The sequence below is a fragment of the Acomys russatus genome, chromosome 28 (assembly GCF_903995435.1).
Source record: "Acomys russatus chromosome 28, mAcoRus1.1, whole genome shotgun sequence".
Classification (NCBI taxonomy): Eukaryota; Metazoa; Chordata; class Mammalia; order Rodentia; family Muridae; genus Acomys; species Acomys russatus.
Genome location: NC_067164.1, coordinates 7,495,616 through 7,521,890, shown reverse-complemented (window position 1 = coordinate 7,521,890; position 26,275 = coordinate 7,495,616).

Genomic DNA, 26,275 nt, shown 5'->3' with positions numbered 1-26,275 from the left:
TGCAGAGAGTCTTATGGAAGAGCTGGGAGATAGAAGGACCTGGAGGTGACAAGAGCTCCACAAGGAAACCAATGGAGCCAACAAAACTAGGGAGGGGGTTGGGCGGGTTGAGGGAGGAAGGGAGGCATTATACCACACATGCTGAGGACCTAGACCCCCTGCTCAGATGCTTCCACAGGTAGCACAATCTCCTTGTGGGTCACTTAATACGGGGATTTGGGGTTACCTCTGATATGGACTCTGGCACCCACTTACTGGTCAATTCCCCCTAGTGTAGAAGCCTTGCCAGGATACATTTATGTCAGTACACATATATACAATAAACTACCTACAGCAAGAAAAACCATAACAATCAAGAATTTTATACATGTTACATTCCAAGTGTTTTGGCTATTTGTATTTGGCAGCCTTGAAGAAAACATCTTATGTTGGTGAGTCTAAAATTCTGAATGTAAATCAATATATATCATATCATATCATTATCAACTTAAAACATTTATCTTTACCTAAAAGCATCTTAACCCCTAAACAACTAAGCTTAATTGTAAAACTAAGCTATCTGGTCTTCAACCCTCTCAGAGACTTGAGGAGGAATAAAACTAATTACCTGAGTATACAGGGAGTGCAGCTTAGTAGCTTTCCAAAGGAGAATATGACAGAGACAGTTTTCTGCCTTAAGAGTCACCCCAAATTCTCTATAACATTGGAGCATCATTTTGCAGCCTTCTGGCCCAGTATGTCTGACAGACATATTTGTGAGGCAGGAACTATTGAGGACTTGTTTACGCTGTTTCGGTAGAGTTTAGCCATTGACTCTGTCAGCATCCAAGCTTGTCCATTTTTAGGAAGAATTCTGTCCGTGGTAGAAACAAGAACATTTTGCCCAGTGACTGGTTTAGAACAGTAAATTTTGAATAACGTCAGGATATACAAAACACCAATATCTGTGAAGTTTTAAGTCACTATGACTATATGTGAAATACAGAAAAAGAAAATAAACCAAATCATTAGAAAAATGTTTTTACTACTAAGAGTGCTCAACCAAAATTTCATCGAAACTAATTCAAATACTAGAGGTTGGTAAAAATAGAAACAAGTTCTAAACTTTTGCTATAATAATGACATATTAAAGGGTTAACAGCCACAGGAAGGTACTTTAAAAGGGCAGAAACATTTAAGACTTCATAATACTCAACGAATGAAAATTCTGATATAACTTAGAGTTTTGAGAGAACCTAAGGAAATGAAAGGAAGTAGAAGATATGTGTGGAAAAATTACCTTATTCCTTGTTTAATTATTCTTTGTTCATGGCTACTATGTTATCTTTTATTTCTGCTACACTTTTCCCCTATAAATTGAAAATATTATATTTCTTTTATAAACTATAGTCATGGACAAGACATTGTACTTTTCTAATAGAAATATATAAGACAAAAATGACCAAAGTCAGAAAATTATAATAGCTATGGTAAGCTAATTAGAATACTTGCCTTCAGCAGACACTATTTCACATTTACAACCTACATATCTATTTCTCAATACAGCTATAGATTTCAGGTGACCAATGACAATTTAATATTGTAAGTGCTCATTATTTCATAAGTGTATTTATCATGTTTCTTGCAAGGTTAATTTGTTAAATTGATTTTCAAATTTAGGAAAAGAATGCAGTTAATGTTTAGGAGATTTTCTTGCTTCTAGTCAACCAGGCCTCAGCCCAATGAATATTGAGTTGTCCAATGAGGCCTTGGGTGGGCTTCAATAATCCTTTAGGGTTTTCTAATTGAATGTGTAAACTTTCTTTATAGGTAAGACATAGGGAGATATATGTGCCTATTCAGAACTGATGCTTTATCTCCAGCATCTCTCTCTGAGGATATTAAGTGTGTTTCATGTGTTTTTAGAGTTATCTTATGGTAAGTAGACTGCCTGTGAATGACTTAAGGGAGCACACACTACCACCTTCATCAAAGAGTTTTTCCTCGGTAGACAGATATGATTCATATACTTAAATCTGTATTTCCCAAACATAGAAAACTCAGAACCCGGGGCTGGAGAGATGGCTCAGAGGTTAAGAGCACTGACTGCTCTCCCAGAGGTCCTGAGTTCAATTCCCAGCAACCACATGGTGGCTCACAACCATCTATAATGAGGTCTGATGCCCTCTTCTGGCCTACCAGTGTACATGCAGGCAGAATACTGTATACATAATAATAAATAAATAAATCTTTAAAAAAAAAAAAAAAAAAAAAAAAAAAAAAACCTCAGAACCCAATATTATGTACTGAGCACAACCATTTATAGTCTTATTGAAAGAGGTAGAAAAAATTCCTTGACTGTGATCAAATATTGGGCCCAATGTCAAATGTTAATTCATAATCTCTGTTTTTAATCCCTTTCCTTCCTTCCAGTGAGAGAGATAAATTTTTACTTCCTTAAGCTCTCTAGGAATCTATTTGTGGGAATAAACTTCATTGTACTCTGTTCACTTCTTCTTCTTCTTCTTCTTCTTCTTCTTCTTCTTCTTCTTCTTCTTCTTCTTCTTCTTCTCTCTTTTTTTTTTTTTTTTTTTTTTCTTTTCATAATTACCAGCAGTCTTCATCTCCTATGGAAAGGCAGTTCTCTCTTACTAATATGGTTACTTTTATTAAGTACCTAAACAACATAGACCTACTATTCTAACAAAATTAGTCTTACCAATACTACCAATATCTACATCTAAGGGTGCAGGAATACTGAATTTACAGATAATGGTACAATATCTCATGTACATGCACTGATGCAGGTTGGGAGATCACGTCACAAGAAGAAGAAAACAGTACTTAATTATGGTTTATGTGAGGGCATGACTTCTGGATATAATTAAATGTCATGTGCTGGAGGCTAGGATCTTCTCAGCATAGGACGGGGTACTTTCAGGAATTCCCTGTGCTTGCTGGTCATGTTCCTTTTCAGGAATGGGTCAGGATTGTGAACTTCCCTGAGTGCTATGTGATGCTCCTTACAAAATCTGGGGTTACCAGATTAGGTGGAATGAGAACCCTGCAAAGAAATGGGTCGGCCTTCGTATACAGAGCACTAAGTGGCTATCTGGAGAAGTCAGACTTCAACCTTATCCAGCAGAGTTTCACATATTTTTAGGTTCTGTAAGTAAAGAAATCCAAGCAGAGACCATTAAAATAAAGATGTTTGTAGGTTTAGATAGATGTTTTAAGTTGATAATGATGAGATATGATAGATATTGATTTACATTCAGAATTTTAGACACACAAAGACAGGAAAGATATTTTCTTCAAGGCTGCCCAATACAAATAGCCAAAACACTCGGAATGTAACACGTATAAAATTCTTGATTGTTTCATGGTTCTTCTTGCTGTAGGTGGTTTATTGTATATATATGTACTAACGTAAATGTATATGTAAAATATTTTTAAAAGAATGAAAAAACACTGATATGAATCATTTTGATGTTTCCCCTTTTTTCCTTTTCTTTAATGTAAAGTTCCAAAAAAAAAAAAAAAAAAAAAAAGCAAGTTGAAACAAACGTAATTCAGAGAAAAATGGACATTACGCAATAACAACAGGTTATCTATAAAGATCTCACATGTTTTAGCAAGTAAGCAATTAACTACCTGATACCAAAACGCAATGTGCAAGACCTTAAGGAAGTACATTAGAAAGAAAGAACCAAATATAGTAATTAAGAATGTAATTAGTAAGGCATGAGTTATTGATAGATAATATGGACATATAATCAGGAAGAGATTATAAATGACCCCAACAGGATAATCAATTTGTCTGTCATTTTGAAAGTAATTATTCTTCTCCAGGTCTCTGGGGGCACTCATAAAGATAAAATGGGCCTGATAATTATGAAAAGGAAGAATGCAAACTATATGTTTCTTGGGATTGCAAAAAATTTAATGTAAAACACAGAATAATCTCACAAAAAATAACACAAAAGCATGCAAATCATTAGACTGTTGGCCAAAGAAGAAAAATTTAGAAGAATTGACATACATCCTTAGTCAAATTATTATAGCAATACAATTAATCACAATATCACGGAAACAGTAACTGTTTTGTTTCTAGGTCAAGGTTTTTCTTAGACTCTTGAGTGTACATGTAGGAAAAAAAATCAATCGAGAGACAGTTTAAATATAGGTTCAGCTAGCAAAGGAAGACAAGTTATAAAAAAAAACATTCACCCCAGAGAATATTAGAGTGGAATGTCCTAACGGGATCAAAATAGCACAATGGGTCATTATTGTACATTTAAACCTTTGTGTTTATGAGATGGTTCATACATTCATGAAGTTATGGCAACTATTTCCATTCTTTTAAAAATATTTATTCCCCTTAACATCAAGAAAAAGAAGACTAAAAGCAGTGCTAAAATAATAATATAATGGTATTAGAGCAAATCCAAGGTATTTTAAGGATGTAGAATTTTGACTTGTGTACATATTTGGGAAAACGGCCTGATGAATTAGTTTTTAATGAGACAAAGACAAGAGATTTTTGCATCTAAGACGTTTATCCACCAAAGGGCATTCTGATCAACAGAGGAACCAGATGTACAGATGTAGATGCAGTTTTCACGGTTTTCACATATGTTTTCCTTGTCTACTCAGTAATAGCTCTTTCATTAAAGAATCTTTTTAAACTTAAAATGGAAGAAGGGTAGATTTCCATTTCTCTAGGAGCCACTACAGGCTGGAGGATAATATCTCAAATTATTTTAATAAAAAGGTTAATTCCAGGAAAGCTTGCACCAATTAAGAAAGTTCACCTTTTGTTTGAAAGTGTTCCATTGTACTTCAGAATATGTGAGAAATTCTGTTTCAAAATTAAGGTATACAATGATTGAGGAAGACTCCACACACATGAACATGCACAGACAAAAAATCAAAGTAATCATATTCAGTTATATTAAATTCATATAACTTAGAGACAAAAATAAAACTGTATTTTTTGGTTTGGTTCCAAAACTATATAGCTATATTGAATTTCTTTCTTTCTTTCTTTCTTTCTTTCTTTCTTTCTTTCTTTCTTTCTTTCTCTCTCTCTCTTCCTTCCTTCCTTCCTTCCTTCTTTTCTCTCTCTCTCTCTCTCTTTCTCTCTCACTTGCTCTCTTTCTTTCATTCTTTCTTTCTTTTCTTTTCTTTTGGATTTTATAGCATAGGAAATTAGACCAAGGATTCAAATAAAACCTGTTCTCAAAGCTTCACATCAATTTAAGATTATAACAGTAGTTTCCAACAAGAATGTTTAAGAGGACTGCATGAAACAATACATAAAAGCCAGAAGGTCAGTAACTTTCAAAGGCATTTAATTTTGTAAAATACTAACACTCACCATTGTTGAATTCTCATTCTCTTTACAGAACCTATTACAGCTGTGTTTTATTTTTTAATTTCATCTTTAATATATAGTCTGTGTTGGCAGGACTATGACTTGCTTGGTTAGCAACTAAGCACAAATTAATTGCTATGTTAATAAACAAGTCCTTAGAAATAAATTAAGCCGAGCCATAAGAATATTACTTCATTTGGAATGCATCCCTACAAATGTAGATAGGTCAAGTAATTTTTAAAGCAACATCCTCTCTTATTTATTTTTTAAAAAATCTTTTCAGTAAACTTTTGTTTCATGACAGTTCCTTGTCTCTTTATTTAATTCTTAATTTATTAAGCTAATAAAACATTCACAGAAAGAATTATGTGACTTGATAGTTTAATTAAGAGAGAACATTGTTTACATTGTTTATTCTTTTGGTAGAGAATTTTAGAGACGTGCTTAAGAGATGGAATAGCTCTTTTCCTTGTGAGACTCCTGTCCACTTGGTTCTATCTTATGATGAAAACAAAACCATTCCAAAGCAAAACAAAACTAGAAAAAACCACTGTGGAAGACAGAGTGTAGACATGTAGGACTGGTACAAACAAATGAATTCACTTGGAAAATGTATTAGGTCATTTCATCAGAGTTCTCATTGGGAATAGAGCAGTGTTTTGAAGAGAAGGTGGAAAGATTTTGTGTTGTCTGACATCTGTGCTCTCTATTTTATCTTATGTATAATGGCAGACATCTTCTTTTAAGGTTCATTCAATAAGTGTTTTAACCTGAAGCTTAAATAAGAATAGAGATCAGGAAATGAAGACAGAGTGATACCATTGAGAAAAAGAAATACTAAAATATGCTCAAAATGTCTGGTAGCTATCATTATTACATTGTTTATTCATACCTAACATTTATCATACAACAGGAAATTTATTGAATTTCAGAATTTTTTTCAAATATTTTGAAATTTACTTATATCTAACTATGCGTGACTGTCATTACTGGCTTCTTTGATTCATGACAAAGTGAATATGACATGATTATATGTTCTGTGATTTTACACACACTCACAGCACATCTTGTATCATGTAACCTTCTCATCATCTTTCCAGCTCAGATCAAATAGAGTCAGAGGACACTTGGTGAGACGTAATAATATGCAGACATCCTTTTAAGACTGTCCCGGTGCTTGAAGTGAATGTAGCTGCAATCCATCAGTAGGACTCTGACTGACATTTTATGTTTAGTCAATACCATGTTCATTTTCATAAAAGATTCCTCTAAAAGTATGGTCTGTGGAGAACAGCACACACTTGACTTTCTTGTCTCACTATAGGTAAGGGTCTGTCATGGTTTGAGTGCTTGCCTCATAATAAAATTCATAAGAAAAATCACTCATCATGTAGTAGTAATTACTGGGAGTGTTAGACATGTGACTAGGCCATTGGGGTACTCCACATATTTATTTAATTCCCTAATACAAAATTTTGGTAGCCTGGCATAGTGGGGCATGTCTTTAATGCAAGCACTCCAGGAGGCAGAGAGAGGCAGATCTCTATGGGCTCAAAGCCTTCATGGTCTACAAAGTGAGTCCAGGACAGCCAAACCAACACACAGAAGCCCCGTCTTGAAAAAAAAATTGGTGATGATTTTCTTTTTAGTTTTGTTGTTTTTCTGGAAACACTAGAATTTGAAAATATTATGCTAGACAAGCGTTCTGCTCCTGAGCAACAACCCTAGCTATATTGCCTTTTGTTGAACAACTAACCATATGATACAAACTTATTGATAAGAAAATACTCAATTTATTTGCAGGATATTTAGAAATCAAGATGAAAGTCTTCTCACACTAGCCAGCTTTTATAAAGCCAAAATGTATTATACAATATTATAAACAATTAAAAGCATCAGTAGTCTTAGCCAGCTATGAAAAATACAAATATTTGATACCAAACTGCCAGTCAAGATCTTCCAACATGCAATTCTGGCATGACTTCTATTCGATAACAATTAATTTGTATTTGTATTCGAGGCCCACTCCATAGACAGAAATCTATACATGGTACTATAAGCCCCCACAAAAACCCAAGGGTTCAAAATTCCTAGTACCTAGGCATAACTTCATTTTGTTGTTGATATAAGTTTGACAAAGCACAAATATATCTTCTAAATATACTACATTTATGCACACAGAACTAAGGTTTTCAGTAAAATAAATTCCTTTGAAGACAGTTATTAATACTTGCACAGGGTGCTGAGAATAAATGTCAGGTGATTACTCAGCTCTAAATATTTTTGTACCATCCCTTGGCTTCAGGCAATAGTATAAAAAAGGGGGTGGAAATTTATAGGAGCTGGAAACTAAAGGAAAATTTTGTGAAAATAATAGCTATTGTAATCACTGATTCTCAGCAATCCTGGGTGGCTTCACTCACTATGTACAAGTATATTCTCATTAACAACTAAACAAGGTAGTAAAGAGACTCTGAGGGCCTGGACATTCACTGTTAAACAGTTTACTGTAGATAGATTCATGAAAGGAAGAAGCTTTGGTTGTATGCTCACTGATGACCTAACATTTTCAGTGAATAGTCCCAATACAAAGGGCACACAGAAGGTCCTCATTAAACAAGCAGGGTCACATATAAAACCAAAAGACATGCTTTTGGGAAATGAACAGCTAGAGAAGAGATTGACAGAGAAGTGTGGGAGGAGAGACAAGGATATAGGTACAGCATAACCGTAATGTATTATAAACAGGCATGACATTCCCAAAGAAGTAGTTTAAGTAACTCTCTCTCTCTCTCTCTCTCTCTCTCTCTCTCTCTCTCTCTCTCTCTCTCTCTCCTCTCTCTCTCTCTCTCTCTCTCTCTCTCTCTCTCTCTCTCTCTCTCTCTCTCTCTCTCTCTCTCTCTCTGTCTCTCTCTCTCTGTCTCTCTCTCTCTCTCCTTCCCTCCCTCCCTTTATCTCCCATTCTCCCTCTCCCTCCCCCCCTTCTCCGTATGCTTTTCTTACATAAAATGGATAGTAAAATGCTCCTTCAATTGAAGAATGCAGCATTTAACTACCCCGGCTCAGAAGCAAAATAAAATCACTGACCTGTTAGCAATTCAGCCTTCAAATTCTCTGGCTTTCAGGATGGTGAAAAATAAATTTTACTTTGTTATCAATTGCCCAGTCTCAAGTGTTCTTTTATATTGATAAAAATGGAGGAAGACAACTTCTGTGTATAAGGTCTAACGCGATAAAGTAAATATTTCCTAAATTTTTATCTGAGTTAGTACCTCCAGCGAAGAAACTGCAAATTTTGAGTGTGAAAACTCTGTGAAACAATTCTCAGAATATTGATGGCTTACTGAAAGGAAACCAATAACCTAGGTTTCTTTGAATTCACTCTGGATTTGTCTTTTCTATTTCCTGAGCATGGTCTCCGTAGGCTGGCTATGGAACAGATCCATAAGTTCTGTTTTCATGAAGATAAACAAACCAAAAAACAAAATTGACAAAGTAAATTTTCTGTTGCCTGAGGACATAACTAATACTCTACCACTTGATTCAAAAGAAAAAAAAAATCCAGAAGGAGTCATAGACTGAGAGAGCTTTGTTTTTTCTCTATGACTCATTCCTTGCTCCATATCTAAACAAAAGCCAAATCAATATTTTTTCCTTTTATCTTTTCATTTGTAGTGTTTGTATGACTGTGTATTCCTGATATCTGTGTGCATGTGTGCATATATGTTTGCATGTGTCAGTGTCTGCCAGTAGATGCCACCCTTATTCTCTCCACATGTAGCTTTGTGAGACAGAGTCAATGCCTCACCTCTGAGCCCACTGACTGTATAGATTGGCTAGTCAGTAAGATTTCCTGAACTGTCTGTCTTTATGCCTCTGAAGTACTGATGCTGAAGACATGTGTCATGTCTTCAGGTGACTCTTATGTGGGGCTTAGGGACTTGAACTTGTCCTCATATATGTGCACCAGACATTTTATTGAATAAAACATCCCCCAGCCCTAATACCTGCTTTTAGAAAACATTAATCCTCAAACACAATATGATTAAATTCCCTTTAAATTAATTAATAGAGTAGACATTCTTATATCTTAACATGACTCACTTTAAAAAGGCATATGATCTGCATTGTTTAAGGTATCACAATATTTTTATAGAGAGAAGGTAGTTGAAAAATTAAATATTTCAGTACACTTGACAAAATATCTATATCTAGAAGTCCATTATTTTGCAGTGAAAGCTAACAAAATTGGTATGAGACTGGATGATATTTATAAATTGGACATGAGTTTTAATATATAGTGGATATAGCATGTAATATGACCTTAGGATTCCAAAAAATGTATTTTCAATGTAGACATGCACCACCTGAAAATTCAGTTATTATTAAATATTTTACATAGTTTCTCTAAGTATGTCTTGCAAGAAGAAAAAAGTCAACCTTAAACTACCTTTGGGAAATACGAAACATCATTATCTAAGATATTAAGTAAGCCTTAAGCTGCTTTATATTCCACAGTTGCTGAAATATAACAGCAAACAGATTCATACTAAAGTTGCACAACATTTCCTTGGGCACATTTTAATTAAACAAATACCCAATTTGGTGTATAATGATATTCAGCTAAATAAAATCACTTCACTATCTTACAGAACTCAGACTTTATCTGTACACAGTGAAATGAACTGGCTCCTCTCAGGCAACTGAGTTTGGTCAGAAAAAAAAATGTCAAGGAGAATGTTGAGATTGTCATCTTGTAGTTTAGAAATTTGAACAATGCTAAGATCATTTACACTGTAAAGAGAAATATCGATACAACACAGCCATTTGTGGCTAATTGAAACAATCGGTTCGTCTTTGTTCCTCATTGTAGTCACATACATATTTTCCTAAAACTGAATAGTCAAAGATTTCTATGTGGGTGATCACAGCAATCACTTACAAACTGAGATCTAAGCCCTGGGTAGGTTTATGAGATGAATATCTGAGTCACAATAGTATTCAAACATAACAGGACAGTAAAGGATTGGATGGTTATTAGGTCATCCTAGCATCCAGACTGATTGATCCAATCAGCAATCAAATCTCACTCTTCACTACCCAAGCAATTGGGCAAAGAAAATCAAGTCTCAGGGACCAATTCCATATGCTTTATAGATATCAATTGTTTCTAATCATATAGAGTGAAAGTGCTGGCACTTCTCTTCCTAGATTTTGTTTTCAGTTGACTTTGTATTCTATCCTATTCATTTTATTGCAATTTAATGGCTTTTGGCTAAATATATAGTAAACACATGTTTTAATGAGAGTACCATTATTTTTGTTTTAAACTTTTAAAAATAATAGCTTTTTCTTTTATAAAAATTTTAGTATGTAAAATAATAAGGATGATACTTAAAATCAGATTAAAATTTATCCACATAAAATAGAATCCCAATAATAGTAATATCTGAATAAATACTGGTTATTCAAGACTCTTGAGGTGCACTGCAGTGGGGATCTGAGGCACATGAGTTTGTACTTCATTCCCAGAAGCAAACATGTAATAAATGAACCTGAAGTAATAAACAGTTACATCTCCACACCAGGAATTGCTTTTGTAATTTATCCTAGGAAGATACAATTCCTTGAAGTTTTAAACATTAGGGGTGGAAATGCCTCTTCTACTAAAAGCATTTTAAGTCTTGCAATGAATTTTGTATACCTTATTAGTTTCAGGTTATACTGGGAAAATAAGTAGAAAAGAAAAAACAAAAGTATAGCGATATACAAGGAATATTTATATGTATGTATATATACATATGAATATACATATATACATATACAAATGTAAAATATATTTATATTTTATGTAGTATATAGTTATTTCCATTGGAAATTAACTCTCTTATTCATTATAGTGTTTTTAGTAGTGGAGATTATTGTTTAAGTTCATTAATTAGCTTTTAAAAAAAATCTTTCTCTAGTTGCAATATTGGGTATTGGACAAACTTTCTTAAGTACTTTTCACTCTCAAAGTACAAACGCTTTATAAGTTGTTTGATGTTTATTGATCATATGTCAGTGTTCCAAATAGTAGATCCATGTTCTATGTGTCTTAGCAATGCAAGCAGTGGCAGGCTACACGCTGAGCACCAGCTGCTGGGTCTAGAAGCGGTTCTGTTCAGTAATGACATCTAGTTCTTTGGGATGGCTCTTCCAGTCACTACAGCAACTGGTTGATGAAGTAGATACTGAGGTGGATGAACTCAAAGCACTGGAGTCCGGCTTAGATGGCAGCCAAATTGTTCAGCCTGGGCCTCTACTGGGCACAACTTGCTATTATCCTAAAGCAAATTTATATGGCTCAAATAAGAAATCTCTCAATAATATATAAACTATGAATTATACCATTAGATGAAAACCTTGTATATTAATTATTATTTTAAAATGTTAATCCTTTTTCTGTTGTGTCAGTAATCAATATTTATTCTGGATAAGATGATAAAGAAGAATCTGTCTTCAGGTGAATGTTAAAGAGTAGTGTAACTGAGAGAAAGAAAATAGAAAGTACTAGAGAGAAAAAGAAGAAATGCCTTGGAAATTCAGAATGTTGACATAATACGACAGTCGGCAGTTAACACAGCTCCGGTTACAAGGCTCCATTGTGAATAAAAGTAAGCAAAGGCCTTATTCAAACACATCAGGTAGCTGCTGAAAGAAATGTTTATGAGGACAAATCATCAAACATCGCAAACCTAACATCCAGGTATAGGTTTTGGCAAGTACTGATTTACCAGGTGGATATTTCAGCAATGGAATCACTCTCCTCTCCTCTCCTCTACCTCTCCTCTCCTCTACCTCTCCTCTCCTCTCCTCTCCTCTCCTCTCCTCTCCTCTCCTTTCTTCTCCTCTCCTCTCCTCTCCCCCTCTCTCTCCTTCTCTACCCCTGTCTCTTCCTCTTCCGCGCGCGCAAGTGTGCGCTCATGGGTGCACTTGTGCACCTGTGTGTGCCTGGGTGTGTGTAAGCTCACATCTTCATTCACATGTAGAGGTCAAGGGAGACAATCTTGGTCATAGGTTTTCACTTTACAAATGTTAGAATTAGGGTCTCTTGATTGTTGTTATATAAACCAGGCTAATTGGCCAAGGTTTTAAAAATACCAACAGTGATTTTCAAATACAATTTTTCTTTCTTTTTTTTTCCTTTTTTTAAATTTTATTAATTAACTCAGATTACAACTCAATTGTTATCCCATCACTTGTATCCTCTCATTTCTCCCCACTTCTGCTTTCACCCTATTCCCTTCCCCTGGGTCTAAGACCGAGGGGGACCTTCTCCCCCACTGTATGATCGTAGGTCTCACTCTCATCTTGGTAGCCTGCTTATTCTTTCTTTGAGTGCCTCAGGCCTCCCCACCAAGGGGAGGTGGTCAAATATGGGGCACCAGATTTCATGTCAGAGTCATTCCCGACTCTCCACATAATGTGGAGACTGTCCTGTCCATTACCAAGATCAAAGTAGGAGCTCGATGTTCATTTCTTGTGTTTTCCTTGGTCAGTGCAATAGTTTGAGCAGGCCCCCCTGGGCCCCGATCCACTCATAATGATGTTCTTCTTTTAGGTTTCTAGGACCCTCTGGGTTCTTCTATTTCCCCATCTTATCTAGAGTCTCAGGAGGATATCCACACATCTATCACAATCTCCTGGTAAGTCAAGACTTTCATGGGACATGCCTTTTGGGCCAGTGTCCAATTGTAAGTAGGTATGTACCATGTGAGTCTTTCTGCTTCTGGGTTAACTCACTCATTATGATCATTTCTAGTCCCATCCATTTTTTCACAAATTTCGGGAATTCCTTGTTTTTAATAGCTGAGTAGTATTCCACAGTGTAAATGTACTACAGGTTCTTTATCCATTCTTCAATTGAAGGACATTTTAGGCTGTTCCCAGGTTCTGGCTATTATGAATAAGGCTGCTATGAACATGGTTGAGCATATGTCCTGGTAGTGTGGTGGAGCATTTTCTTGGTATATTCCAAGGAGTGGAATAGCTGGATCTTGAGGAAGCCCTATTACCAGTTTTCTGAGATAGCACCAGATAGATTTCCAAAGTGGTTGTACAAGTTTGTATTCTCACCAGCAATGAAGGAGTGTTCCTCTTTCTCTACATCCTTGCCAGCATGTGTTGTCACTTGAATTTTTGATCTTAGCCATTCAGATGGTTGTAAGATGGAATCTCAGAATCATTTTTATTTGCATTTCTCTGATGACGAAAGAGGTTAAGCATTTCTTTAAGTGTTTCTCAGACATTTGATATTCTGTTGTTGAGAATTCTCTGTTTAACTCTGAGCCCCATTTCTCAATTGGGTAAATTAAACACCACCAAATTAAATACCATCTTTCTATAGCACTGGAAAGACAGACATATTCTATGACATCCAGCTCTAAATGGGTTCTGGGAATCCAAATTTGCATTTTTATTTTTTATTAAATATTTTACACATACATTTATATTATGACACATATATACAATAAATTACCTACAGCAAAAATAACCATGAAGCAATCAGGAATTATATAAATGTTACATTCTTAGTGTTTTGAGTATTTGTATTTGGCAACCATGAAAAAAAGTCTTTTCTATCGTGGTGTGTCTAAAATACTGAATGTAAACCAATATCTATTGTGTCTCATCATTATCAACTTAAAATGTCTATCAAGATCTAAAACAATCTTAAACCCTAAACAACTAAGTTTGATTGTAAAACTAAATTATCTGGTCTACAACCCCATCAGAGATTGGAGAAGAAATAAAATTAATTACCTGAGTATAGAGAGGGTACAGGTTAGCTGCTTCCCAAATGAGAAGATGGCAGAGACAGTTTGGTACCTGAGCAGTCACCCAAAACTCTCTATAATGTTGGAGCATCATCTTCAGTCTTCTGACCAAGTATATCTGAGTTTTCATGTTAGTGAGATAACCTATCTTCTCAGTATCCAAGGCATAGCTGTGACTTTTACCCATACTCAAGTGTTGTGGGACATTATTTCTGAGGTGACTTTAGTAAAGGTCTATTTTCTCTCCAAAAAGAAAGGAACAAAAAATTGAAGAAAGAAAGAAAACATCAAAGTCAATCTTAGAGAAAGATCTAGTAGTTTTATTAAGCCTACTTACAAGAATTTGGGTGAGGTGCTATGGTGCCTTCACCACAACAAAGACATCATGGATGGATAACTTTATGGGTACACATAGCTTGGCAGTAAACAACAGCTAAGTAGACTTAATACCAACTCAACAAGGGAGAATTTATGCCTGGTATTGTAAGGATGCCCCTGTACCCAAGGCTGGTGAAATTATGAACCACACAGGATAGCCTACATCTACAACTTATCAAGTCAGAATACTCCCTAACTACACTCTAAATATTTGTCCTTATACACACATATAAAAAGTAGTCCTCATAGAAAAATCGAGAAAACTTCTCTTTGCAACAGATGGAGACTATGACGGAAAACCACAACATATCAAAATGAAAAGTTGTTGACCAAGGTCCTAAGGGTTACAATCCAGCTCCTTCACCCAAGGTTCACAGATCATTGTGGAAAAGAGGACTTAGCTATTCTACATTTTTTAAATATCTGCAATCAATTTAAAAAATAATTGGTGGAACCAAGTGCTCTGCCCAGACTGTGTCACTGCATGGGAGAATAGCAAAATAAAAGGATACAGAGGGTCCTAGAAATATACAAGTAGAACAATATGATAGGCAGATTTGGGCCCAGGGGTCCCGCTCAAACTAAGGCACCAGCCAAGGACAATACAGGAGGTAAACTTTAAACCCCTTCCCAGATCTAGCCAATGGTCAGAATATTCTCCACAGTTGAGTGGAGAGTGTGATATGACTTTTTCACGTACTCTGGTGCCTCACATTTGACCATGTCCCCTGGAGGGGGAGACCTGGTGGCACTCAGAGGAAGGACAGCTGGTAGCCAAGAAGAGACTTGATACCCTATGAGAATATACAGGGGGAGGTAATCCCCCTCAGGAACAGTCATAGGGGAGGGGAATAACGGGAAAATGGGGGGGGGGAGGAATGGGAGGATACAAGGGATGGGATAAACATTGAGATGTGACAAGAATAAAAAAAAAAAATTAAAAAATAAATAAATAAATAAAAAATAATTGGTATGAAAAAGACATCATGTCTGTTGCTCAGTTATACATGCTGATTATAAGAGGCAGGATACAATTAAATATCCCAAATCATTATGATCTTGTCACAGTACTAAATGAATAAAACATAACTTTTACTGACATTGCTCTTTTTATGACTTTGAACTATCGTTAAGTATAATTTCATTGATTGGGTCAATACATGCATGTAAAATTTTAACTCTATTGTTATTTGATATGTATTGATATTTAGCTTGAGTTACTCACTTTGAAGTAAATTATACATTTTGGTTCGTCCAAACCTTAATTATATATGCATTATTTTCTTTAGATACATTTGAACTTTTTTCCTTATATACCTTGAAATATTTGTTCCCAATTAAATACTAATATTCATTTTAATCACAAAATAGATTTTATTGACAGTGTGTTTTAAGAATTTATAATATATTAATATGGCCATTTTATGACTTACAGATTTCTATTAATACTAATGAGTTTAGTTTCAGTATTATAAAATTTGATTTTTCCACAGAATACATTTATTTGATCAAATTATTCCTTCTTCAATAAACTAGTGTTGATTTAACTGTGTTATCTAGAAGGCTACCAATTATCTTTAATAAAATTAAACAGTAACTTGGAAAATATTTGGTTTGATTTATATAATAAACATTAATTGTATATACTATTTCAAGATATTTTATAAAATTAGGAAAGTTTGCTGTGGGTGGCATATTCTCTATTATACTAATCAAAAATTCCACTCAAGATATATGATGATTAAGACCAAGAGTAAAATCTTTAACAAACCAAGAAATACTGCATACATGAATAAAATAGTTTTGAGCACCAGTGGGTTGATTCCAGAGACAGATATCATGAGGCCTTTGACCAAATACTGAATTGACATTGAAATTTTTAATAGAGACTAAGAAAGTGGTGTGGCTCAAAATTTGGGGGAAAGAGTTATCAGGCATGTTTCCTGAGAGGCTAGTTCTCCGTCCCTGATCGTGCAACAGTTCTAAGTAGCTTATTGTATGTCATGTGGCTGCTCTACAACACCCTAGGAATATGCTGGGCTGAGTTTCTGAAGCCATGGCAAAAATTATTTTTCTCCCTTTATTTTGTCGGGTATTTTGCTATAAATACACAAAGCCGAACATATTCTGTGACATACATATAAGCAAATAATGCAATATAGCTCCAAGAGTTTTACAATTGCTTTCTGAGCAAACTCTTGCTGCACGGCAGAGAGGTAATAAATAAGTTACCTTCCAGGAAGTGAGATGAATGTAGTGTGAAAGCTAGAGAGGAAAGGTTTGGGATAAAAGGTAAAAATATATTTTTTTAAACCATACAGTAAGTACATATATGAATTCACAAAAGATTTCCAGCATGTAAAGAATAGAGACTGATAGCTATGAAAAACCTACTTTTTGTAACTGTTTTTATGCTTAGTATTGCTCTATGATTATGACAGCAAAATTTTGTCTGCATTTTATAAACAAATTATCAAAGTGAACAAATAAATTCCTTACAATGGCTTGTTTCAATGTATATAACACTATACATTAACAGCAATTACTTATAAATACAGAATGCTGTTGATACAGGCCTGGAGGCTGGCAATTCAAATGTCATGGGGTTAGTGTCTTTGTGGCTTTTAATGACGGACTTTTTCATACATCACAGCTTGGTAAAGGATACCATATAAGCAAAGTCTCACTATTTTAAATCTTACTATATTTTAACTTTAGGGATATTTTATTGCATAATTTTTTTTAAAAAAAATATGTGTTATGATCTAAGATCTACCTTTGCTGAATTCTGAATTAATGCTTTACACACAGATACACACAAACATTTCAATGTCTTTTTTTTATTAATTTATTCTTGTTACATCTCAATGGTTATCTCATCCCTTGTATCCTCCCATTCTTCCCTCCCTTCCATTTTCCCCTTACTCCCCTCCGCTATGACTGTTCCTGAGGGGGATTACCTCCCCCTGTATATTCTCATAGGGTATCAAGTCTCTTCTCGGTAACCTGCTATCCTTCCTCTGAGTGCCACCAGGTCTCCCCCTCCAGGGGACATGGTCAAATATGAGGCCCCAGAGTATGTGAGAAAGTCATACCCCACTCTCCACCCAGGTCTAGCCAATGGACAGGACATTTCAATGTCTTAATCCCACTTTCACCTTCCTTTCCCCCAACACATGAAGTTCTCTTTCAGCATCATGTCTCTTCTATTCTGATTTCTTTCTTCTTCTTCTTCTCTTCTTCTTCTTTCTTCTTCTTCTTCTTCTTCTTCTTCTTCTTCTTCTTCTTCTTCTTCTTCTTCTTCTTCTTCTTCTTCTTCTTCTTCTTCTTCTTCTTCTTCTTCTTCTTCTTCTTCCTGCTGCTACTACTGCTACTACTATTCTATAACTTGTTGAATCCAATTTGTCCCTCAAATATGTGCATAGGATGGACCATCCATTGAGGTATCAACAATATCCCAGGGCCATGACCCTTAAGAAAATTGATTCTCTTTCCTATCAGCCACTAGAGTAGAAGCTTCTTCCCCAATAGTGATGCCTTATAGACTCTGAACTATGAATGCCAGAAGTTTAGATGGCTAAATCTTCTACAGACAATGCATAACTACAGTTATGTAAGGTTATATAAGTAACAATGCCCTGTCCTGAAGACAGCAGTAGCCTCCAGATTATCCACCTTCCATATAACTGGCAAGTACTGCTTCTCTCGTGATTGCATGGCTATTAAGTGAAGAGTTTGTCCCTACCCTCTGCGATGCCTACTCTTACCATTCATGCTTCATTTGAGAATAGCAGTTTTGTTCTCACTCTCGAAGCATTTACATGTTTGTTTAATTTGTTTTAATGTTATCGATACTCCTAGAACCTTTATTTTCAAGGTCACTGACTGAGTATTTTCTTTCACTCTTGGAATACTTCACCATTTTATTTTGGGGAAATGAACAACTATGAGTCTGGTCTCTAAAACAAGATCTGGCTCTATTGCTAGTCATAGTACATAATTTAAATTAAGCCCCAATCAATCCTATGATGTAAGGGGAAACCTTAGTATGAAAGCTCTCTTCACATCTGTTCATGAATTCTACAGTTGCTCTCTCTGCACCATCCTAGAAGAGTCTCTCTAACTTTAACATTGTGCTATGCAGCGCCATTTAAAACTTTCTGTCTGTTGTGAAATTAGCTTTATGAACACTTGCTATTCCTCTTTACAATAGTATTTTTCTTCTTATTTGTATTACATTTAATTCTTCAAAGCTCCCTATTTTGCAGTCCTGAGAAAAATATTCTGAGTGTGCAAAGCGTAGACCAGGAAACTTTGCAGAATACTTGTTGTTTTGTGTGTGTGTGTGTTTTTTTTTTTTATTTCTGTTTTGTGTTTGTTAAAATGCTGACACAAAGCTTCTTGAAACTAACACTAACTTTCTGACATTAAGATGGCTTTTGGTTTTTCCAAGTCGACATTAGTTATACATTTTTTATTGCCTTTTACACATTGAGTACTTTGCTGTGCATTTTGTGACTGTTTTGCAGTAATCATGCTTCACCAAATACTACTGAAGCCATTCTCCTTCCCTCCTAATCTATGTGTTTAAGCTATATCTTCCTAATATTATCTGTATGAGTTCTGGTTTTCTAGATGATTTTCCTCATGCATTCTCACCAATATTTTGTGATGTATGCATTTTCATTAGCTAGCGATGAACTGATACTATTCTTACTCTATTGGAAAGATAGTCGTGATGGGAAACAAATGACATAGTTACATTTCAAATCTCACTTATTACTCTGCTTAGTAAAATAGCATTCATATCAAGGAAAATTGTATAAAAATTTGATTTGTATTTTCTCCCATCAGATGAAAATGCAGTGGGTCATGGAAAAATGATAACTCTTATAATATTAGCATTTTTAGAAGTATTAGATTTAACAAAGTCTTTACTTATTTTCATTGTTTTACAGTTTTCTTCATTTCCTTTATCTATCATAACTTAACTCCTATACCATATTTTTTAATGCCGTATCTATCAGTGATTCAGACACACAAAAAATCTTTATCATGCCTTATAAGTAATCTTTGATGAAATAATGCAAATGTTAATTAAGTAAATAAATTATTTTAATTTCATGAAATTATTAGCACACATCATCTTTATACCAAATAATATTTTGTTTCATTTTTAAAAAGACTGAATGTATTACTGGTCTTATATTCTGAATGTTTCATTGATTACAAATATTATACTGTATGACTTCAATTGATAGGTTATTACATATAACTACAATTAGGGATTTGCATGTGAAGAAATCTATCTCATATTGATTTTCTGGATTCAAAATTGATTTTATCTGATTTATTCTTATAAATCAAGATTTTTCTATCTTGCCTGTGCACATTCAAGAAAATAATTGAGGGGTCTTATGAATATTTAATTATATAATTTCACCATCTTGATATGCTTACCATTAATTCAATTAATTTGGTTTTTATATTTCTTTAAGTAGCTAGACACAGAAATTCAAAAAAATTTCCCAGTGCCTTTAAGATTTTTAACAGACAGTACCTCACATTGATTTGTATTTTGTTTTTCATTAGTAAATCCTATTAAATCATGTCTGAAGAACATTCTGAATACTGTATGTCTGTATATATTGGTAAAGTATGCATATATTACGGTAACCAAATAGTAGCATTTCAATAATTTTTCTCTCGTGTAAATCCAAGGGAGATTCAATTGCTTAAGAATGATTCCAAATGTTAATAGACACAGAATTAAAGTTTAGCCTTGATTATTTCAATGTGATGTGTTTTCACTGACTTCATAAGTATTCATAATCAAAAGATCTAGCCAATGGTCAGAATATTCTCCACAGTTGAGTGGAGAGTGTGATATGACTTTCTCAGGTACTCTGGTGCCTCACATTTGACCATGTCCCCTGGAGGGGGAGACCTGGTGGCACTCAGAGGAAGGACAGCAGGTAGCCAAGAAGAGACTTGATACCCTATGAGAATATACAGGGGGAGGTAATCCCCCCCAGGAACAGTCATTGGGGAGGGGAATAATGGGAAAATGGGGGGGGGGAAGGAATGGGAGGATACAAGGGATGGGATAAACATTGAGATGTAACAAGAATAAATTAATAAAAAAAAAAAATAAAATAAATATTAAAAAAGTATTCATAATCAACAATGGTTATGAATGTGTTTCAAATATTTTAAAAATGAGAATTTAGTAATTAGAGATCATCTGTTAGTTTTCTTTTCACACAATGATATCAAGAGGGTAGATATTAGTCAATGTTAGTAAATATTCATGTTCTTCAAAAGACAATTGTTCATAGTCAAGTAGAAGCCAGAAACCTTGTTACTTATTTTATCATAGAATTTTAGGATGCCTTAACTTTAGGGAAATATAATTAACATGTTTAAAGTAGTGTCACATTTCATATAATGTGGTTTTTCTACTTAAAAAAAAATAAGAAATGTACATATAAACACCCATGGATAGTGAAAGTATAAAGGAAATTTCCTATTGTATTTCCTTCACATCAGAGTCATGATTTTCCACTTGTCTCCAGATTTCAAAGATATGTAAATTGATCACATATGGAATGAACAATAACTATATGTATTATGCTTTTGTACTAGAAGTGATTCTAACATTTTTTACGTGGCTCATTCATCAAATGCACAAGTAGGTATACAATCAAAACACTGAATATTATCACCAAATGCATATATCGTAAAATTATTTGGTTTATTAACAAGTTAATTTGTATTTTTATTTAAATGACAGTCTCATTTGTGAGTAGTTCAAATCTATGTTAAATAAAGCTCTTGTGGATTGGATACAAACTATCCTTTATCTAGGGATTATGTGTTAGTTTGGTTTTCAATTTCTGCTGTTATTGAGAGGTGAAACATGATGGAACTAAAAGTTTGCCTTTTTGAGGATAAATTTTTCCCTAGCCACATTCTTCCACATTGTTTGTTTGTTGGACATCATGAATTTAATAGTCTCCTCTGTCATAAGCTCCTGAGATCATAACACTTTTGTTCCCCCACACGTACACAGAAATGTGACCAAGTGACTCTAAACTAAAACCTCTGAAATCATGAAATTCAACAAATCTCTTCTTTAAGTTGTTTGTTATAGCTAGTCTGTCACAGTGATAGAAAGCTGACTGATAAGGCACCATTTCATCAATAGTAACTGTGCTCTTCCATCTTGTAATTCTTCTTTTCATTTTTCAGGAAAAAGTACTTCGTAGGCACCATCAAATTATTATTGGTAATAATACATATATTCAGTTTTCTTCTACCAGAAAAAAAAAACCTGAACATTTATAAAACTTGAGATTTTTTTCTTCAGTACTGTGGATTAAAACTTGGACCTTACCATATGAGACACAAATGTTAGAAAGACAAACCTTTTGTAATACAGAGGGTTATCAGCTACATTTAATTTATTTTTTAATTCTAAGATAGAATCTAATTTGATGAGAAACAAAATAATTTCCTAATATTGTCTCGAACCCATTTCAAGTTCAGGCAGCTATGAACTTCTGAATTTCAAGTCTTAGACTACTGAATTCTGTAATTACAATCTTGAACAGCTAGGCTCAACTATCATTATTTTTGAACTTTATCAATATATACATTCTTTTAGAGATGATTCATTAGCTGGAACGTCACTGTTTCCATAATGCAATTGATGGCTTATCTATGTCCATGGGTGCAGTTTACTTAGAGTAGGAACACTGAATACAGATTTTTATTGTGGCTTGTTTTCAAAATAATGTGCGGACATGAAATTGTGAACAATTAATTTCGTTATTTGCCTTGCTGTAGATTCATTAGTTTTCTATGGATTTATAGTTATTACATAAAGATAATGGATAACTTATGACTTTTATGCCCTAACCAGATATTTAAGACAAGAGCAAAAAATTTGTTTCTGATTTTAATTTAACTTTTATGTCTATTTTTCTTTCAATATTCCCATGTGGTATTTAATGCCAGCATTCCCAAATGATATGTTAAACATCTAAGATTAAGTGGTATATACATCAACCAATATTAGATAACTAACATTTGAATATTGACTATTGCATAACCTTTCAGTTTTCAGAGTTTATTTTGAAGATTTTTTTTTTGTGGACAGGAGTATTTAAGTGGAATGTAGCTATATTTCAAAAGCTCAGATTGATAGTGAAATAGGTTTGCTACCTATGGGAATTTGTTTTGTTTTATTAAGCAGCCAACATGAAGTGCTTTTACGTACACTAACAGTAAAATGGGAGTCATTTAAAATAAATTCCGTGAGAAATCATTTATTAACTGTTACGTGAAGCTTTAATAAAATTATGTTTTTCCTAAAATAAATTTTCCTTTTAATACAGAGATATTCAAGGAATAGCAATGGAAGGTATTTATGGAGACGTATCTGGGGCATAATTCAGAAGTGCTGAATTTTATCATAACTCTTTGCTTCCATTAGATTGGTTCTTCCATAGAAAGTGAAACCCAAATTTCCTAAGAGTTTACTGAGGGAACAATATGTGCTATCTAATTTTTTTCAAAATATATGCCTGCCTTTTGTGTTTATTGAACATCTAATTTAAATAAGAAGTATTTTCCTGAAAGTTAAATTTCCTCATCAAAGCTCCCTGCAGCCACCTCAGTGTCTCACACTGTACCTTGAGGTTTGAGAGGAGGCATGCAAGACGATGCACATGTTCTCTCTCCATTTTTTGCTTTCTATCCTCCCACCATTTATATAGTATTAAAATATATAATACACTGTTTAGTTCTGTACTTTTTTATTGTTAAATACAGCAGACAAATGAGATGATGTTAGTCATTGTATAAATATCACCAGAAAAGTGGTCTTTTGTCACTGACAACTGGATATCACTTTTTGAGGCTAATTTCTCATCTTCATTTGAAAATATAGGAGAGCTCACACAAACAGAATCCGGAATTCACAGGTTGAAATGATCAGTCATGGCTACTTTTCTCTGATAATCTAGGGCTTGGTAAAGGCCAGTGTGATGGCTAAAGAATCAAAGTCAACTTCCTCTAAGCTAGAGGAAGTGTTAAGTTCCAAGAATCTGAGTTGGAAGAAAGAAAACAATGCTTGCTGGGTATCTGCTGGCCACCACATGCACACTATAGCATAAATACACACACACACACACACACACACACACACACACACACACACACACACACGCACACACACACACACGACAGACATGCATATATGCATGCATGCATGCACTGGTGCACACACACATTCACAAATACATACATGCAAACACATGCATGTGCACACACAATTCATCAATGTAATAAAACTTAAAAATAAATAATAAGAGTGCATTGATAGGCAGATTTGGGCCCAGGGGTCCCGCTCAAACTAAGGCACCAGCCAAGGACAGTACAGGCGGTAAACTTTAAACCCCTACACAGATCTAGCCAATGGTCAGAACATTCTCCACCGTTGAGGGGAGAGTGGAATATGACTTTCTCACGTACTCTGGTGCCGCACATTTGACCATGTCCCCTGGAGGAGGAGACCTGGTGGCACTCAGAGGAAGGACAGCAGGTTACCAAGAAGAGACTTGATACCCTAGGAGCATATACAGGGGGAGGTAATCCCCCTCAGGAACAGTCATAGGGGAGGGGAATAAGGGGAAAATGGGAGGGAGGGAAGAATGGGAGGATACAAGGGATAGGATAAACATTGAGATGTAACAAGAATAAATTAATAAAAAAATTTTTAAAAAAAGACAAGGATAACAGTGGATTTCTATAGGCTAGCCCTTTTTGCTGTATAGCTCACCTAATTAAGTTTGCCTTAAAACAGCAAATGAGGGAGAATAAGAAAGAACAAGGAAAAGCACATGTTTTTTTCAGTGTAGAAACGGACTTGATAAGAAGGAAGAATGAGTCTGGAATAGCATTCTACATAGTGTACTGAATATTGAAGTAGGATTGAGATTCAGTTCTATTAAATAGACTTCCACAAAGGCAAATTACAGATATCAAGAAGTGTATTCTTAATATGCAATGATTAATTAAATTACACTATTTCTAACTCAGTAATTATTTACAAAAGAAAAAGGTACCTTTTCTAGAAATTTGTACCATTAAGTAACTACGCAGGCTTCAATTTTTAACCACATGGCACCATTCATTTTTGTTAGATAGTTTACTTAGCTCACACCACCCTAAAAGGCCAACCAGTCTCCTTAGAATGTGGGGCTCCCGCAGGAAACAGGTGTCAATAAACATTTAGGCCTAAGAGGGAAATTCTGTTAATCAATATAAGAATTCGAAGTTAGGCTGGGAGATGAACATGCCAAAGGCATGGCTCCCATACCCCAAAGCTATTACATGAGTGGCTATGATGCTCTGAAAGATCAGCTTATCCCTTTATATATGAGTGAGACAGTATCACAGGACTCAGAAGGTGGTCAGGCCTGGTGCGAAGAGACATGGGGGACTGTACAAGTGACAAAGTATAGGCCAGCCTAAATTAGGTCCCTAAACATAAAGGCTACAAAGGAAAAACTGCCCATCCCATGTGGAGCAAGTGGCAGGATGAAAATTGCTGCCACAAATATAAAACCCCAAGCACAAGATGCCCAGAGCATGCTTAAAATTTAAAGTTGACTTTAAAAAGTAATGCCTTTTCTATTGCTCTGGGCAACTGGCTTATCCCTTTAAACATGAGGCACTCATGGGAGGCAGGTAATGGTTTGGCCTAATGCAACAAGTGCCCTAGAGCGCAAAGGCACTCATTTGGATCTATACAGTCTTGTTTTTATTTCAGTAGATAATGATTGTATGTTCACTGGAATGTTAATATTATACATCATCTTTAAGAGAGGTCAAATTTGGAACAGACCCAGGCTAAAGAGATATTGTTAAATTAAATCAGTCTACACTTATATGACTTCAAACTGCAGAACAACTAGGAAACTTATAATGCTAATCCCACTATCTGGGGATAATGCTCAGACTTGAACAGACATGAATGTCTGTGCGAGCCGATACTTCTTGCTGGTTACAGAATTCCTATGATTTGTTATTATATGCCATTCTTCATATGGCATGAATGAAGATTTATAGATTTCTTTCTTCTGCTCATACAAAGATCAGAGATCCAGCATTAATTGATCTGTGCATCCGGTACATCTTACACATTTGTAATTTTAGGACTCTCAAATGCTTGTGAAAAAAAATTATGTTTTTAGAACAAAGAACCAGACACTGATGTTGCTGGCTCAGTAGTGACAGGATTCATCCTCCGGGATGCTGAGATGCTGACACATCTGTTTCAGCATCTTCCATGTTCAGCTTCAACTGCTTCAGTTGTTGTTCCTCATCAAAGCCTGCTTCCAGAACAGCTTTGAAGAAAGCTGCTTATCTCAATTGGTCCAGCATTTTGGACTGCTCCCAGCATCACATCTATTAGGCCTGGGATATTTCAGCATTTAGAGGCAAGACCGCAAATGTTATTGCTAGCTTTCTTAAGCATTTTATCCATTTTATTTGGGCTCCCCAAACGGTACCCTGCACCACCAAATCAGCAGGAAACAACCTCAAGGGAGTGACATCCCATTTTCATTAAGGTGAGGTGGCTAGATTTTAGTTGTATTCTTGGGTAATAGATGCTTCTTGTTTTAAAGGGTTTCATTACAATTATTAATGGTCT